General features: G+C 38.1%; 1 protein-coding gene across 2 annotated transcripts in view; it reads right to left on the bottom strand.

Moving 5' to 3' along the window:
* The window catches only part of faf1 (Fas (TNFRSF6) associated factor 1), a 269,960-nt gene that overhangs the window by 200,693 nt on the left and 54,856 nt on the right, over nucleotides 1-14,411 (bottom strand). The gene's annotated exons all lie outside the window — the stretch shown is intronic.

Genomic DNA, 14,411 nt, shown 5'->3' with positions numbered 1-14,411 from the left:
TACAGATCAGCATGTACCAGAAGGTAAGAAAAGTTGCTTTTGCATAATATTGCGAAACAAAATACCTTACACACAAACCTTAATAATACTCGTATGTCGAATCACAGTACAATCCGTCAAGCGGTGCAGCTTCAGAGCTTGCCAAAGTCATACTAAAACATTTTGGGCACTGTGTCTAATGTTCAATATTTTCAATGGAAAATATACAATTTTGTTGTTGTTTACTTCAGTCATAATGCAGTCTACTTGTATCTCTTATGTGTGACTACCATCTACTGGTCACTCTTATCATTTTACCATATAGCAAATAAAATAGCTTCGTGGTCAGTAAGCACAAGCAAAATTATTCCGTACATTAGGCGTACAGGGTTATAATGCGCACTGTCGAGTTTTGAGAAAATTAAAGTATTTTAAGTGTGCCTTCTTGTCCAAAAAATACGGTACTTAAAATTAAGAGTGTTGATTTTCTGTAAAAAAAAAATACCTTACGATATTAAAATGTCATATCACGGTTATTGTGACCAAAACTATTATTACAGTTCTCATTATCTGGGTATTGTTGAATGTGCTCAAAAAAGTATTTGCACAACCACTGAAATCTTTTGACCAAGTAATTTTTTTAATAACTAAAATAGACATACTTTTAGAAAACCCACTAATTTGCATGTGCTGAGTTTCTTTTGCTTCACTGATAGTGTTTTAGGGTTAGTATTGTATATGTTTTAAAGGCTAAGCTTTTACTGTTATTCATTATTGTTTTTAAATATTGGTTTTATAAAAATCAAGTATTAACGGTTTACACTGTAACACTTTAAGAATTAATTTGTATAAATTATAGGGACGGCGTGGCGCAGTGGGAGAGTGGCCGTGTGCAACCCGAGCGTCCCTGGTTCAATTCTCACCTAGTACCAACCTCGTCACGTCCGTTGTGTCCTGAGCAAGACACTTCACCCTTGCTCCTGATGGGTGCTGGTTGGCGCCTTGCATGGCAGCTCCCTCCATCAGTGTGTGAATGTGTGTGTGAATGGGTAAATGTGGAAGTAGTGTCAAAAGCGCTTTGAGTACCTTGAAGGTAGAAAAGCGCTATACAAGTACAACCCATTTATCATTTATTTATTTATTTAAATTATGCATAAAAAATTAAATATTTTATTATTTTATTTTTCTGGCGGGTGTTGTGGCTTCCTACTCTGTTTAGCAGTCCTGCGTGCACCGTAAAAACACCTCAGTCTGGTATTCAGTATCGAACAATCACTCTGTACTAAGAGAGCACAGCTTGTCGGTTTAACATGCCCAATTAAATAGCTTAGTTGCTCAGACAGCAATGTGTTTAATTAAGTTTAGATTGGGGTATGTCTTTAGTAATGGGGTAAATGTCTCTTGTTTTACCATTTAAGCTAGCTAGCTTACGCAAGTCAGTCCGTGAGTTTATCAAAGTGCAGTCATTAATCACGGTTTTTCGATTAATTTAATTGAAAACGGTAATACAAAACTCAAAACCAGTGAAGTTGGTACGTTGTATAAATTGTTAAAAAAACAGAATACAATGATTTTCAAATCCTTTTCAACCTATATCTAATTGAATAGATTGCAAAGACTAGATATTTAATGTTTGAACTGAAAAACTTTTTTTTTTTTTTTTGCAAATAATGATTAATTTAGAATTTAATGGCAGCAACACCTTGCAAAAAAGTTGGCACGGGGATATTTTTACTTGGCCTTTCCTTTTAACAACATTCCATAAACGTTTGGGTACCAAGGAGACCAATTTCTGAAGGTTTTCAGGAGGAATTATTTCCCACTCTTGCTTGATGTACAGCTTAAAGGCCTACTGAAACCCACTGCTACCCACCACACAGTCTGATAGTTTATATATCAATGATGAAATATTAACATTGCAACACATGCCAATACGGTCTGTTTAGTTTACTAAATTACAATTTTAAATTTCCTGGGAGTTTCGTCCTGGAAACGTCGTGTAATGATGACGTGTACGCAAGACGTCACAGATTTTTAGGAAGTATGAGCGCTGCGCGCGCACACACACAGCTAAATGTCGTCTGCTTTAACGGCATAATTACACAGTATTTTGGAGTTCTGTGTTGCTGAATCTTTTGCAATTTGTTCAATTAATATTGGAGAAGTCACAGTAGAAAGATGGAGGTGGGAAGCTTTAGCCTTTAGCCACACACACACACGGTGATTCCTTGGTTAAAATTCCTGGAGGTGAAACGTTACTATGGATCAGAGCGCGGTCAAGGGAGCATGAATCAAGACGGAATGTCAACCAGCAGGTTTCGGTGAGAAAATTGTGGTTGAAAAAGTCACTTCTTACCGGAGAAAAGCTGAGCTTGTGTCGTCCATAGCTGCCGTCGACTCCGCTGAGACACTGCGCGTCAAGACACCCGTGGAGACACCCTTCCGACTATCAGGTACTATTTAACTCACTAAAACACTAGCAACACAATAGAAAGATAAGGGGTTTCCCAGAATTATCCTATTAAATGTGTCTAAAAACATCAGAATCCGTCCCAATCGTGTTTGTTTTGTTTTTTTTCCTTTTTTTTTTTTCTAGTCCGTCGCTATCAATATCCTCAAACACGAATCTTTCGTCCTCGCTCAAAATAATGGGGAAATTGTCGTTTTCTCGGTCCGAATAGCACTTTTTGTTGGAGGCTCCCATTATAAACAATGTGGATATGTGAGGAGCCATCATCATGTGACGTCATCATCTGCGACTTCCGTAGAGGCAGGGCTTTTGTCTTAGCACCGAAAGTAGCAAACTTTATCGAAGATGTTCTCTACTAAATCCTTTCAGCAAAAATATGGCAATATCGCAAAATTATCAAGTATGACACACAAAATGACCTGCTATCCCCGTTTAAATAAGAAAATCTAATTTCAGTAGGCCTTTAAGTTGTTCAACAATCCGTGGTGTCCATTGTCGTATTTTAAGCTTCATAATAAGAAACACATTTTCAATGGGAGACAGGTCTGGACTACAGCCACACTGTTGTAACACGTGGCTTGGCATTGTCTTGCTGAAATAAGCAGGGGCGTCCATGATAACATTGCTTGGATGGCAACCTGTATGTACCTTCCAGCATTAGTGGTGCCTTCACATATGTGTAAGTTACCCACGCCTTTGGCACTAATACACCCCTATACTATCACAGATGCTGGCTTTTGAACTTTGCACCAAGAACAATCCGGATGGTTCTTTTCGTCTTTGTCCCGGAGGACGCAACATACAGTTTCCAAAAACAATTTAAAATGTGGACTCGTCAGAGCACAAAACGCTATGACACTTCGCATCAGTCCATCTTCGATGAGCTTGGGCTGAGCGAAGCCAGGGGCGTTTCTGAGTGTTGTCGATGAATGGCTTTCGCTTTGCATAGTAGTTTTAACTTGCACTTACAGATGTAGCAACAAACTTTAGTAACTGACAGTGGTTTTCTGAACTGTTCTTGAGCCCATTTGGTGATATCCTTTACACACTGTTGTCTTTTTTTGATGCAGTACCACCTGAGGGATCCAAGGTCACGGGCACACAATGTTACATGCAGTGATTTCTCATTATTCTCTAAAACTTTTGATGACATTACAGACCTTAGATGGTTAAATCCCTAAATTCCTTACAAAAGCTCGTTGAGAAATGTTGTTCTTAAACTGTTTTTAAACATTTGTTCACAAAGCGGTGACCCTCGCTCCATCTTTGTTTGTGAATGACTGAGCATTTCATGGAGGCTGCTTTTAAACCCAATCATGGCACCCACCTGTTCCCAATCAGCATGTTCACATGTGGGTTGTTACAAATAAGTGTTTGATGAGCACTCCACAAATTTATCAGTCTTTTCTTCCACTTGTGCCAGCTTTTTTGAAACATATTGCAGGCATCAAATTCCAAATTAGCTAGTATTTAAAAAATAACGTTTTCCAGTTCGAACGTTAGGTATCTTGTCTTTGCAGTCTATTCAGTTGAATATAGATTACAAATTATTTGCAAAGGTTATCCTTATCCTGATCTGTAACAATTTTTTAGAGATTATTTCTTAGTCCATGTGCCACCTAATGATTTCAAGAGAAGTTGTGGCAATATTCTGATAATTATTCTAGGCTTTGGAAAACAAAGGTGATCAAGAAAAACTATTATGACTAAAAGCTAGTACAGGGCAAGCTTGAACTTGTGATATATTGCTGGTCCTGAGGGAGGTGGCCGCCTCCCTCTGAGGGCCCGTCCCCTATTTCACAGGTTATGTTTTAACAAGCCTGACCACAGTTCCACTCAACACAGCAGGCCACATCGCAGTTATAAGCACCTGCACAGTAACCGCATGGGGTCCTTCCATTGGCACAGAATGCCAACAATCAGCTATAATAAGGGGTGTTACAATACAGCCTTTTCAGGAGTAGATACGTACCTCTGTGTTTCAGTCACAATTCAATTCATCTTTGATTAATTTAGTAACTCAATTTACTAGTAATTTGTAATACAAGCTGTCGCTCAGCTTTTAGTTCTGCTTAGTTGTGAGCATAATTTGAGTTACGAGTATGTTGCACACTGCCATAAAAAGAAGAGTTACAATCCTCCCCATCATTAGCTGACATGGCGTATGCCAGAACGAACCCCAAAAAGTCTATCCCAAAATCTCCGGTCTTTAAAGGCGAATACCCAACAACTAACGTGAAACCTCTTTGCGGTTGTTTTCCAAGGTAGACAATGTACATTAATTACTTCAAAGAAGTCCCAGTGCAATATAAAAAAAACTAGTTCCTATTGTTAAACAGCAGAGACAGTGTTGCAAGATGTCACGAGAGAAGCAAGCAACCAGGTCTATATAAAAAAATCAAGCCCGAAGTCGCTTAAAATAGTAGACTTAACAACATTGGACAGAGAAGCAGCCCGAAGGAACACCCCAATGTAAACACTGGACATTATTATTACAAGGGTTGAAAATCAATTGAAAATAGATCGATTCCGGTTTCTCTTTTGGATTTCAGTTCCTAACGATTCTTGATTCTGATTTTTTTAAGAGGCAAGGTAAACATTTACTTTTCTCACTTAAACAACATAAAAATCAATTCTTTGAACTTGAATATAAATGTTATGACATGTCATTCCACAGGAGAACACATTTATAAAAGTGTCTTTATATTTTTGAAAAACTCAAAACATGCATAGATATTATTGTTTATATATTAGTTATGTTTCGATTTTGAGTTATGCTGCTGATTTCCATCATCCATGAGTATTAACCACATTTTTTTTTTTTAAATTATACAATTTATGGTTGGTGGGATTGACTGCATGACAGTATAAACACAATATTGAAATTAATTCCTTTTTTCTTTTTTTAAAATACAATTGTTGGACCAAAACAAAGTCGATGTTAAACAATTACTAAACAAATGCAAACCTACCATATATTACTCATAGAAATCCCAATGTGCTCAACTCTAATTACATTATTTCATTAAACTACGGTTGTCTTTCCATTTGTGTTGGCGCTGCGTCGAGGTGGCGACATGTCCACGGTGTACGCTGCCTTTCGCCAAAGTGCAGCTGGAATAGAAAGAAACTGCCTCTTGGCAATTTCAATGCTAAAACGCATTCACACAATAAATAGATGGAAAATTGCAGAATAACGTAAGTGGCCCAATCATTGCTCAGGCTGAATTTAAAAGCTCAATGACTGTAGAAGTAATGTAGATTTTTTTTTTAAATAGGAATAGTTTGAAAATTGAAGAGCTGAAGCTCAACTGAAATGTTTGTGAAATGTAGAATAGTAAAAACGGTTTAACTGTGAAATGGTTTGAATATTAAAGATTGGAAATTGTGCTGAAATGTACTATGAATATAGAAATGATAAATGTATGTCATAATATTTCAAATTAAATTATGACTTTAAGATGTAAATTTGCCCAAAATATATGTGTTTTTTTGTCCCTTATGGGTTTTGAACTTACATAAAAGGCATGGGTCTTATCCTTTTAGCTAAACTGCCTAGCTGTTCAAAATAATATCCGACTTTGAATGTTCAAGGAAACGATTTAGCTGTTGAAATTGACATGTAATTACCAATAATTATTTGCTGCAACAGTACAACGTTTTCAGCTAATTAGGGGGTTATATAAACATATCTTATAAGGTAAAATATGTTCAGAATGATTAGAATACTAAAGAATGCTGATTGAAATAGAAAGATGGAAAGAAACAGTTAAGACTATGAAATGGAACTTCCGGTTTGGGTGAGCTGGAGTGGACAGGTGTCGAGTCTCTCTCCCGCTATTTACATTTCATTCCTTTTATACTCCATAAGTTACGGCAGTGAACCGGCGAGCAGGTCATTATATTATTCCGGAGTTGCAACCGACAGGAAATGCCAATTCACTCTACGAAACGGCAGAGATACAATCCCGGATTGTCGATTAAACAACATTCGAGTGGTCGGCATACCAGAGTCCGTGGGGGGCACCACATCCAATTACCTTTTGCGTGGTGCAACTGAAGGAGATATTTGCCAAGGATTTCTTGGAATCACCACCGGAGTGTGACAGGGCTAATCGGAAACTCGCTAGGAAGCCGAGGCCAGACCAGAGACCAAGGCCCGTTCTTATACGGCTACACAAATACCAGGAGAAGCAGAGAATTATCCGCGAGGCCAAGAACAGGAGAGGCAAGTTACAGTACCAGGGTCCTCTATCGCCATTTATGAGGTCTACACACCTAAGGTGGTGGAACAACGCCAAAAATACCGCAATGTGATGCCGTAGCATTACCAAATGGCCTTACGACCAGCATTATTGTTCCCGACAAGGCTTGTTATTGTAACGAAGGATGGGGGTAAGAAGACATTGGAATTGGTTACTATAGCCAAGGACTTCTTAACATCAATCCGCTTGAAAGGCGGGATACCTGATGGGCTTGGGCGGCTATTTGTCAACTATAAAACGGCTGACATGACGACCTGTGCCTTAGCTGTGCGGCTCATGGTATAAATACTGTAAGTTTAACTTTTTAGAGGCCTGAGTTATAACTCAACTCGACATTAACTTGGAGCCTCTGTTCCTTTGTTTGTTTTACTGCTTTAAGTTGTAACCACCTCTTTATACTTGTGATCATAATAAGAAACAATGTTTGAGTGTTGCAATTCACACACTGGTTAACGCTGGTCACATTATTCCCCAAATAGACAGCCGTGACTATTTTTTGTTTTTTACTGGATGTTCTTTCAGTTTTCTGTCTGAGGGGCCAAGCTATTAACCTCAATTATTTCCATTAGTTTGGGGATTCTATTGATGTCTGGAGCTACCCTAATTTGTTTTACTACTGATCTATTCAGTCGTACGAATGATATAAGGAACGCTTTTTTTTATATTTGTGGCACTACTTGGTCCAAAATACATTGTTAAAGTTAATAGCGCACTGTATATATTAGTGTTGAGTCGACACTGTTCACTCATTTAGTGGCGTGTTTGTATTACTATATACTCCGTTTGGGATGTGTCTCGCGATCGTAGGCTCACATTAATTCTTCTTTCGCCCTATGGAGAGTGGTGCGGTATGGCGTAGTGGTTAGAGAGGCCGTGTCAGAAACCTAAGGGCTGCCTGCCTCTTGCCATCCAAAATCACTACCATTGAATCCTTGGGCAAGACACTTCACCCTTTCCCTCAGTGCCGCTCACACTGGTGAATGATGGGTGGTGGTCGAAGGGGCTGTAGGAGCGAACTGGCAGCTACGCTTCCGTCAGTGTACCCCAGGGCAGCTGTGGCTATGAAATTAACTTACCACCACCAGGTGTGAGTGAATGATGGGTTCTCACTTTTCTGTGAAGCGCTTTGTCTAGAAAAGCGCTATATGAATCTAATCTGTTATTATCATTATCATTATTATTATTAGCCAAGTTGGGCTTAGCAAAGAGCTTGGATAAGGTTCTGATTTAGGTTGGGTAGTGGGATCATTTCATGGGATAACATGAATTGATTAACGTGGACCCCGACTTAAAGAAGTTGAAAAACTTATTCGGGTGTCACCATTTAGTGGTCAATTATACGGAATATGTACTGAACTGTGCAATCTACTGATAAAAGTATCAATCAATCAATCAATCAAATAGTAAGGGTAGTTGTGATCTAATCTGTTGGGGTTTGTTGAAATCTGCCTTTCTGTTATTATTATTGGCTTGTTTTTTTTATACATTAATTTTTTTTTACTTTGGACTGTTTTTGTCATGTATTTTGTATTACCTTAATTCAACCAGGTTAAAACTGATGTTAAAATATATCTCACAACAGTTGCTCTATTACAATCAGTGTTCAGAAAAACAGCATTACATACATTAATTCAAGCAATGACCGTGTTACTAACGTTAGTTTTTCTAGTAACGACTTGTAGGGAGGGGTGTTATTTCAAAATGTTGTAAATATGTAAATGTTTGCTGGGAATATGGAAATATACACGGAATTAACCATAACATGATAATTTTTGCGTCATTTGGTTCCAGAAACCCAAATGGACGAAACCGATGAAGATATTGGGTTGGAAAACCGCAGAAAATATTGATAAAATGTCATATCTTGAGAACCGCTGTACCTACAGACTTGAAATTTGACTCAAAGTGTTCCTTGACCCCAAACGATATTCAATTTCTATAGCAAAAATAAGCTTGTCTGGTGTAATTGACGTTGGGAAGACTATGTCTCCCGCCTGGCCTGGGAACGCCTCGGGATCCCCCGGGAAGAGCTGGACGAAGTGGCTGGGGAGAGAGAAGTCTAGGCTTCCCTGCTTAGGCTGCTGCCCCCGTGACCTGACCTCGGATAAGCAGAAGATGGATGGATGGGTGTAATTGACATTAAACTAATTTCAATACATACGATCAATTGCATCAAACATGTATGTCGTCTTTATTTTAGGAATATTTAAAGAATGACAAGGCTTCAAATAACTAATTGTATGCAACACAGTGGTTTTCTACGTGAAAGGAACATATACATTAGATTTTATACGTGTTCATGTGCATTCAAAGTGATCAGAGAAAAATCCTAAGTATTACAATATTGTCTAGGAACTACAAGTGATTTTTAAAAGTTATATTTAAAATTGGAAACCACAGGGTCAAAATCCTGCAAAGACATCCTTGCATTGGTTGACATCGTTTTCAGATACCCTGAGTTTTGTTGGCAGCTTTTGCAATAGAAGTGTCTGGTACTTTTCATATAGCCAAACGTATTTTGAGCGGAATATTCAAAATGGCTGACTGACTTTGTGGCATTTTGTGATGTTTAGACGGTATTTTCACATTTTGCATATTATAAATGGGATATGGTTTAATGGATAAAATGAAACACAATTAAACATATAAAGTCAACTTGATTTTCCACTCTACTAGTACTTTAATAGGTCCTCTATTTTACTGTTTAAAATCAGGGAAGGGTTAGTATTACACAGCAAATTAATTGGAATATGGTCAGTTCCCAGCTCCATTGAAATTTCATCATCCACTTCAAAGTTATGTCTGTGTACTTCCTGAAAATGTACATATATACACACACATATACAAAGGACAGTAAGTATAAATGACGAGCTAGGAACATTTTGAACCTTTATACGATTTTTGTTGGACAATTTTACAACACGCAGATTACTTTAAGTTTACAAACGCTCTGTCCATATGGGTTTCTGGAAGCTATAAACAAAGCAATGGTGATTTATTGCCTAAATATGTATACATAATATAATTCTGTGCAAAAAAGTAAGCTTTAGAATCCCCCCTACTTTTATATGTGGGAAGAATAATGAACATTCAACAAATTGAGAATAATCAACAATAATAATCCTACAATTATTTTGGTACTGGACGGTCTCTCACTTTAATGTGTGCCGATTGAGAATGTGTACACCAAACTGAAGATTCTATGTCAAAAGATTATATGAATACATGTACCATTCAACCCCTACAGAATAAATCTACCATTTGCTAAATACGCTAAAAACACCTCTACAAAGAGGCACTGAAAAACACAAGGGAAGACCAAGGTCATTATTATACTATGCAATATCCTGCCTGCGGTCACACAAGTTGGTGGTAGCATCAAAGTCTGGGGCTACATTAGTACTGTCAGCACTAGAGAATGGGGTTCATTGAGTGAAACATGAGTTTCGACATACAGTGGGGCAAAAAAGTATTTAGTCAGCCACCGATTGTGCAAGTTCTCCCACTTAAAATGATGACAGAGGTCTGTAATTTTCATCATAGGTACACTTCAACTGTGAGAGACAGAATGTGAAAAAAAAAATCCAGGAATTCACATTGTAGGAATTTTAAATAATTTATTTGTAAATTATGGTGGAAAATAAGTATTTGGTCAACCATTCAAAGCTCTCACTGATGGAAGGAGGTTTTGGTATTATTCTTCCTCCAAACACGACAAGTTGAGTTCATACCAAAATGGATACATGGATGATACAGCAGAGGATTGGGAGAATGTCATGTAGTCAGATGAAACCAAAATAGAACTTTTTGGTATAAACTGAACTCATCGTGTTTGGAGGAAATAGAATACTGAGTTGCATCCCAAGAACACCATACCTACTGTGAAGCATGGCGGTGGAAACATCATGCTTTGGGGCTGTTTTTCTGCTAAGGGGACAGGGAGATTAATCAGTGTTAGGGAAAGAATGAATCGTGAGATTTTGAGCCAAAACCTCCTTCCATCAGTGAGAGCTTTGAAGGGTTGACCAAATACTTATTTTCCACCATAATTTACAAATAAATTCTTTAAAATTCCTACAATGTGAATTCCTGGATTTTTTTTTTCACATTCGGTTTCTCACAGTGTAAGTGTAACTATGATGAAAATTACAGACATTATTTTAAGTGGGAGAACTTGCACAATCGGTGGCTGAATAAATACTTTTTTGCCCCACTGTATATATTAACATTCTTCTGAATGTTAGTCAGCATGATCCTCGCCCTTGGTTGTTAAAATGCAAAATATAATCATATTTGTGAAATACCGTCGTTGTAAAGGTGTAAAACTTGGGTCATTGTACTAAGTGATTCATGGAGTGTCTACAAGAGCCCTATATGGAGTAGCCACATTGCCAAAGCAAAACCTTTGTGTGCCTCACAGGGAGGAAGAAGAGGGGAATCAACTTTTGGAAGCTTCATTTACAATAAGCCGTGAGGTTAAGTAGCGTTTTGAGCAAACGTTGGGTCTGTGCGACTGAATATCAATTGGGAGCTTAAGGGCCGAAGCAGACACTTAATCAGGGCTCAAAATCCAAGCACAGGAGAAAGACTTGGGAGAAAGAAAGATGGGGGAATTAATATGTAGCATACACATTAATTATGCAATCACACCCTTAATCTAAGCAGATCTGAACGAGCTTATGCTAACAGAAGCTCAAATTTACTGTAATGACAGCATATTTACATTGACTAAAACTACGGAATCAATATGTAAATGTAATGTTTGTTGTAGCTAGCTGAGGAAGATTGGAAATGTGTGGCAAAGGATGGATGCATATTTAATGGGGATGAGCAGAAGGACGAAAGAGAGTTGTGTGCCTACCAGTGAGAGGGGTTGAGGAAGCGCGCAAACATAGATGGCAGGGGTAGGGACACATAAATAAGGATCTAACTAATAGTGTGATTATGTTTGGCCACAATCCTACGATACTGCTGGCGACTACGGCAGACAACTCCACTTCTAAATAGACAGGGATTGAGGGTAAACTGAATGGAAGTGATATTTTGTCTTTCTAGCAAAAAGGGATTATCAGGCGGTTATGGCAGACTGACAAGACATTTTGTGTTTGCTTCAGTGGAGTTATGATCAAGATTTAGCTTGTTCATTTTACGTTAATATAGCCACTCAAAATATTAAGTACGTAAATGAAAAGAACACCAATCACAGAGACTCATTTTAGTGTCATTTTCCAACACTCTGGAGGAGACAACGGATCCTCAAAAGGACACAAAACCATCACTTCAAGCTCTAATCATAATAATTAAAAACTCATTTACAGACCTGATGGTCCTTAAAGTACAATCATTTTCTAGAAAAAATTGCCTCAAATTATTTAAGACTCCATCATGAGTATCTCAGAAATTAACTCTACAATTGTACATTTTCCACAGATATTTTTTTTTTGTGATAAGGAAAACGTGTAACCCTAACCATAGAACAAGCAATTGAGCACAGGTAAGTGCTGGCTGCTCAGTAGATTATGAGCAGTAAAATATTTGAAACATTTTTACTACGGCTGCACAATAATTTTTTTCAAGTCAATACCAACACATTGCTGCTTCTCAAGACCAATACCCGTTAAAACCTATCCATTACTTTTTAAAATGTAGATGTAACTGAGAAGAGCTAGACAAAGTAGCTGGGGAGAGGAAAGTTTGGGCTTCTCTACTTAGGCTGCTGACCGCGCGATCCGATTTCGGATAAGAAGAAGTAGATGGTTGGATGGATGTAACTGATGCGATTGGCTCACAACCAGTCTATGATATACTCTACCTCTTGCTGGAACTCAGTTAGAATAGCCTACAGCTCAGCCATTGCCATAGTGAGAATAAGCGGCAGAGAAAATTGATAGATTTAACTAGTTTGTGCACAACTAGGAGGTAAGAAAGACTCAAACATGGATTTGACAAACTGCACCTGTACGTCTGTCATAATCAAATATGATATCAATAGTATGAAAGGGCTGTCAATACATCCTTATATTAAAAGTGAAACTGCATTTATTGGGGAATTTTTCCTAACATTCACAATCATGAGAAACAAGACATGTACTATTTCAATGCATTCTACCTTGTGAGAAACAAGACGTTGGATGTATTAATGCATTCTAACTCGTAAACAAACCTAAATAAAAGTCTGTTACAATGCAGCCGATGGGAGGCCCCCAATTCCGCCCATAAAACCCTCTAAATAACCATCCAAAAAGTGTCAACAATACTCCATTTCCATTTCATCACTTGAATATTAACAAAGTTTTAGTGATATTGTTATTATAAGCGCTAATAGTGGCGCCGTGATCTCAGCGAGGTGACTCACTTGTCTGGCTATGTTGACACCATCGGCTGGTGAGCTGGTTTCTTGCCTCGGAGCTAGTGGAAGGATGAGGTCATAATCCGACATGTTGGTCAACTTTGACAGCCAATTTAGACATAGGAACAGCGAGAAAAACAAAAAGACGCTTAGTTCCACCCCCTTTTTGTAAGCAGACATACAGTGCGGGTGGTCTTTCCTGCTGGCTTTGTGCAGCTTATTGGAGACGTAAGCCACTCCATGAGCTTTCAGGGCATGGATGCTGACGGCATTTTGGGGTGCCTGGTGAGGTTTGATGTGTTGAAATTAGTGTAGTTTCCTTCCAAGTCTTGCTCATTTGGTTTGAAACAGAAATAATCCTACAAGACCTTTAGCTTTGCAATCATCATTTTTGTCCTAATTTTTGTTACGTTGTAGTGTTTATGACTAGCGAGTCTTCACTAGTGAGGCTACGTCACTTTCTAAAGGTAGCAGTCTCGCCTCCACTCGCAGAGACAAAAATTGTTGATGACTGCACAACAAGGCTAACAACCTTTATTTAATTATGCTATTGAACGAACACACTCAGGTGCTGAGAGCAATGCAGATTGAAACCTTTTGCACCCTGTTTGAAAGCTAAATACAAAGAAAGACACACGGACATGACAACACACAAACATTATCGGATTTATTGGTGTGACGTCATGAATCCGATGATTATCGTGCACCCATACAAATACTAATGTAACTACAATTATTATAAACTCTATTAACACTAGTCAAGTCCACCAATACCTATAAAATTCCACAAGTGGACAATAATGCTGTGCAAACAACTTGCCTGTTTAAATCAGTTTCCTACATGTTTTTTTTTATCTCTTATAAATGTATCTCTTTTTTTATCCACTGGGTCATCATTGTCACCGTCGTCCCACTGGGTGTGAGTTTTCCTTGCCCTTATGTGGGCCTACCGAGGATGTCGTAGTGGTTTGTTTTGTCGTTTGTGCAGCCCTTTGAGACACTAGTGATTTAGGGCTATATAAGTAAACATTGATTGATTGATTGATCTATTATGTACAAATCACGCTTTTGACATCTATGCACAGAAATTCCTACAATTCCAGATTTTCAATCAATCACAATAATTCTTCAAATGTCCATTGTTTTGTCACCTCAAACTTTGTAATGTGGCTGCCATTATCTGTATTTTAACTTTAGAAGTCTTGTTGGCATTAAACACATCCAGTTCCATCACATTCTAGGTTGCCTGGCAGAGTCTGAAGGTACATTAAATGCCTTAAGTATGCCAGGAGGAAAATATACCTTTTGTAGACGGGAAAAATCAAGGCTTGAGGCAGTGAGTTGGTGA

This window comes from Nerophis ophidion, linkage group LG26 (assembly GCF_033978795.1).
Source record: "Nerophis ophidion isolate RoL-2023_Sa linkage group LG26, RoL_Noph_v1.0, whole genome shotgun sequence".
Lineage (NCBI taxonomy): Eukaryota > Metazoa > Chordata > Actinopteri > Syngnathiformes > Syngnathidae > Nerophis > Nerophis ophidion.
Note: the sequence above shows the minus strand (reverse complement) of the source record. Positions and strands in the feature narration are given on the sequence as shown.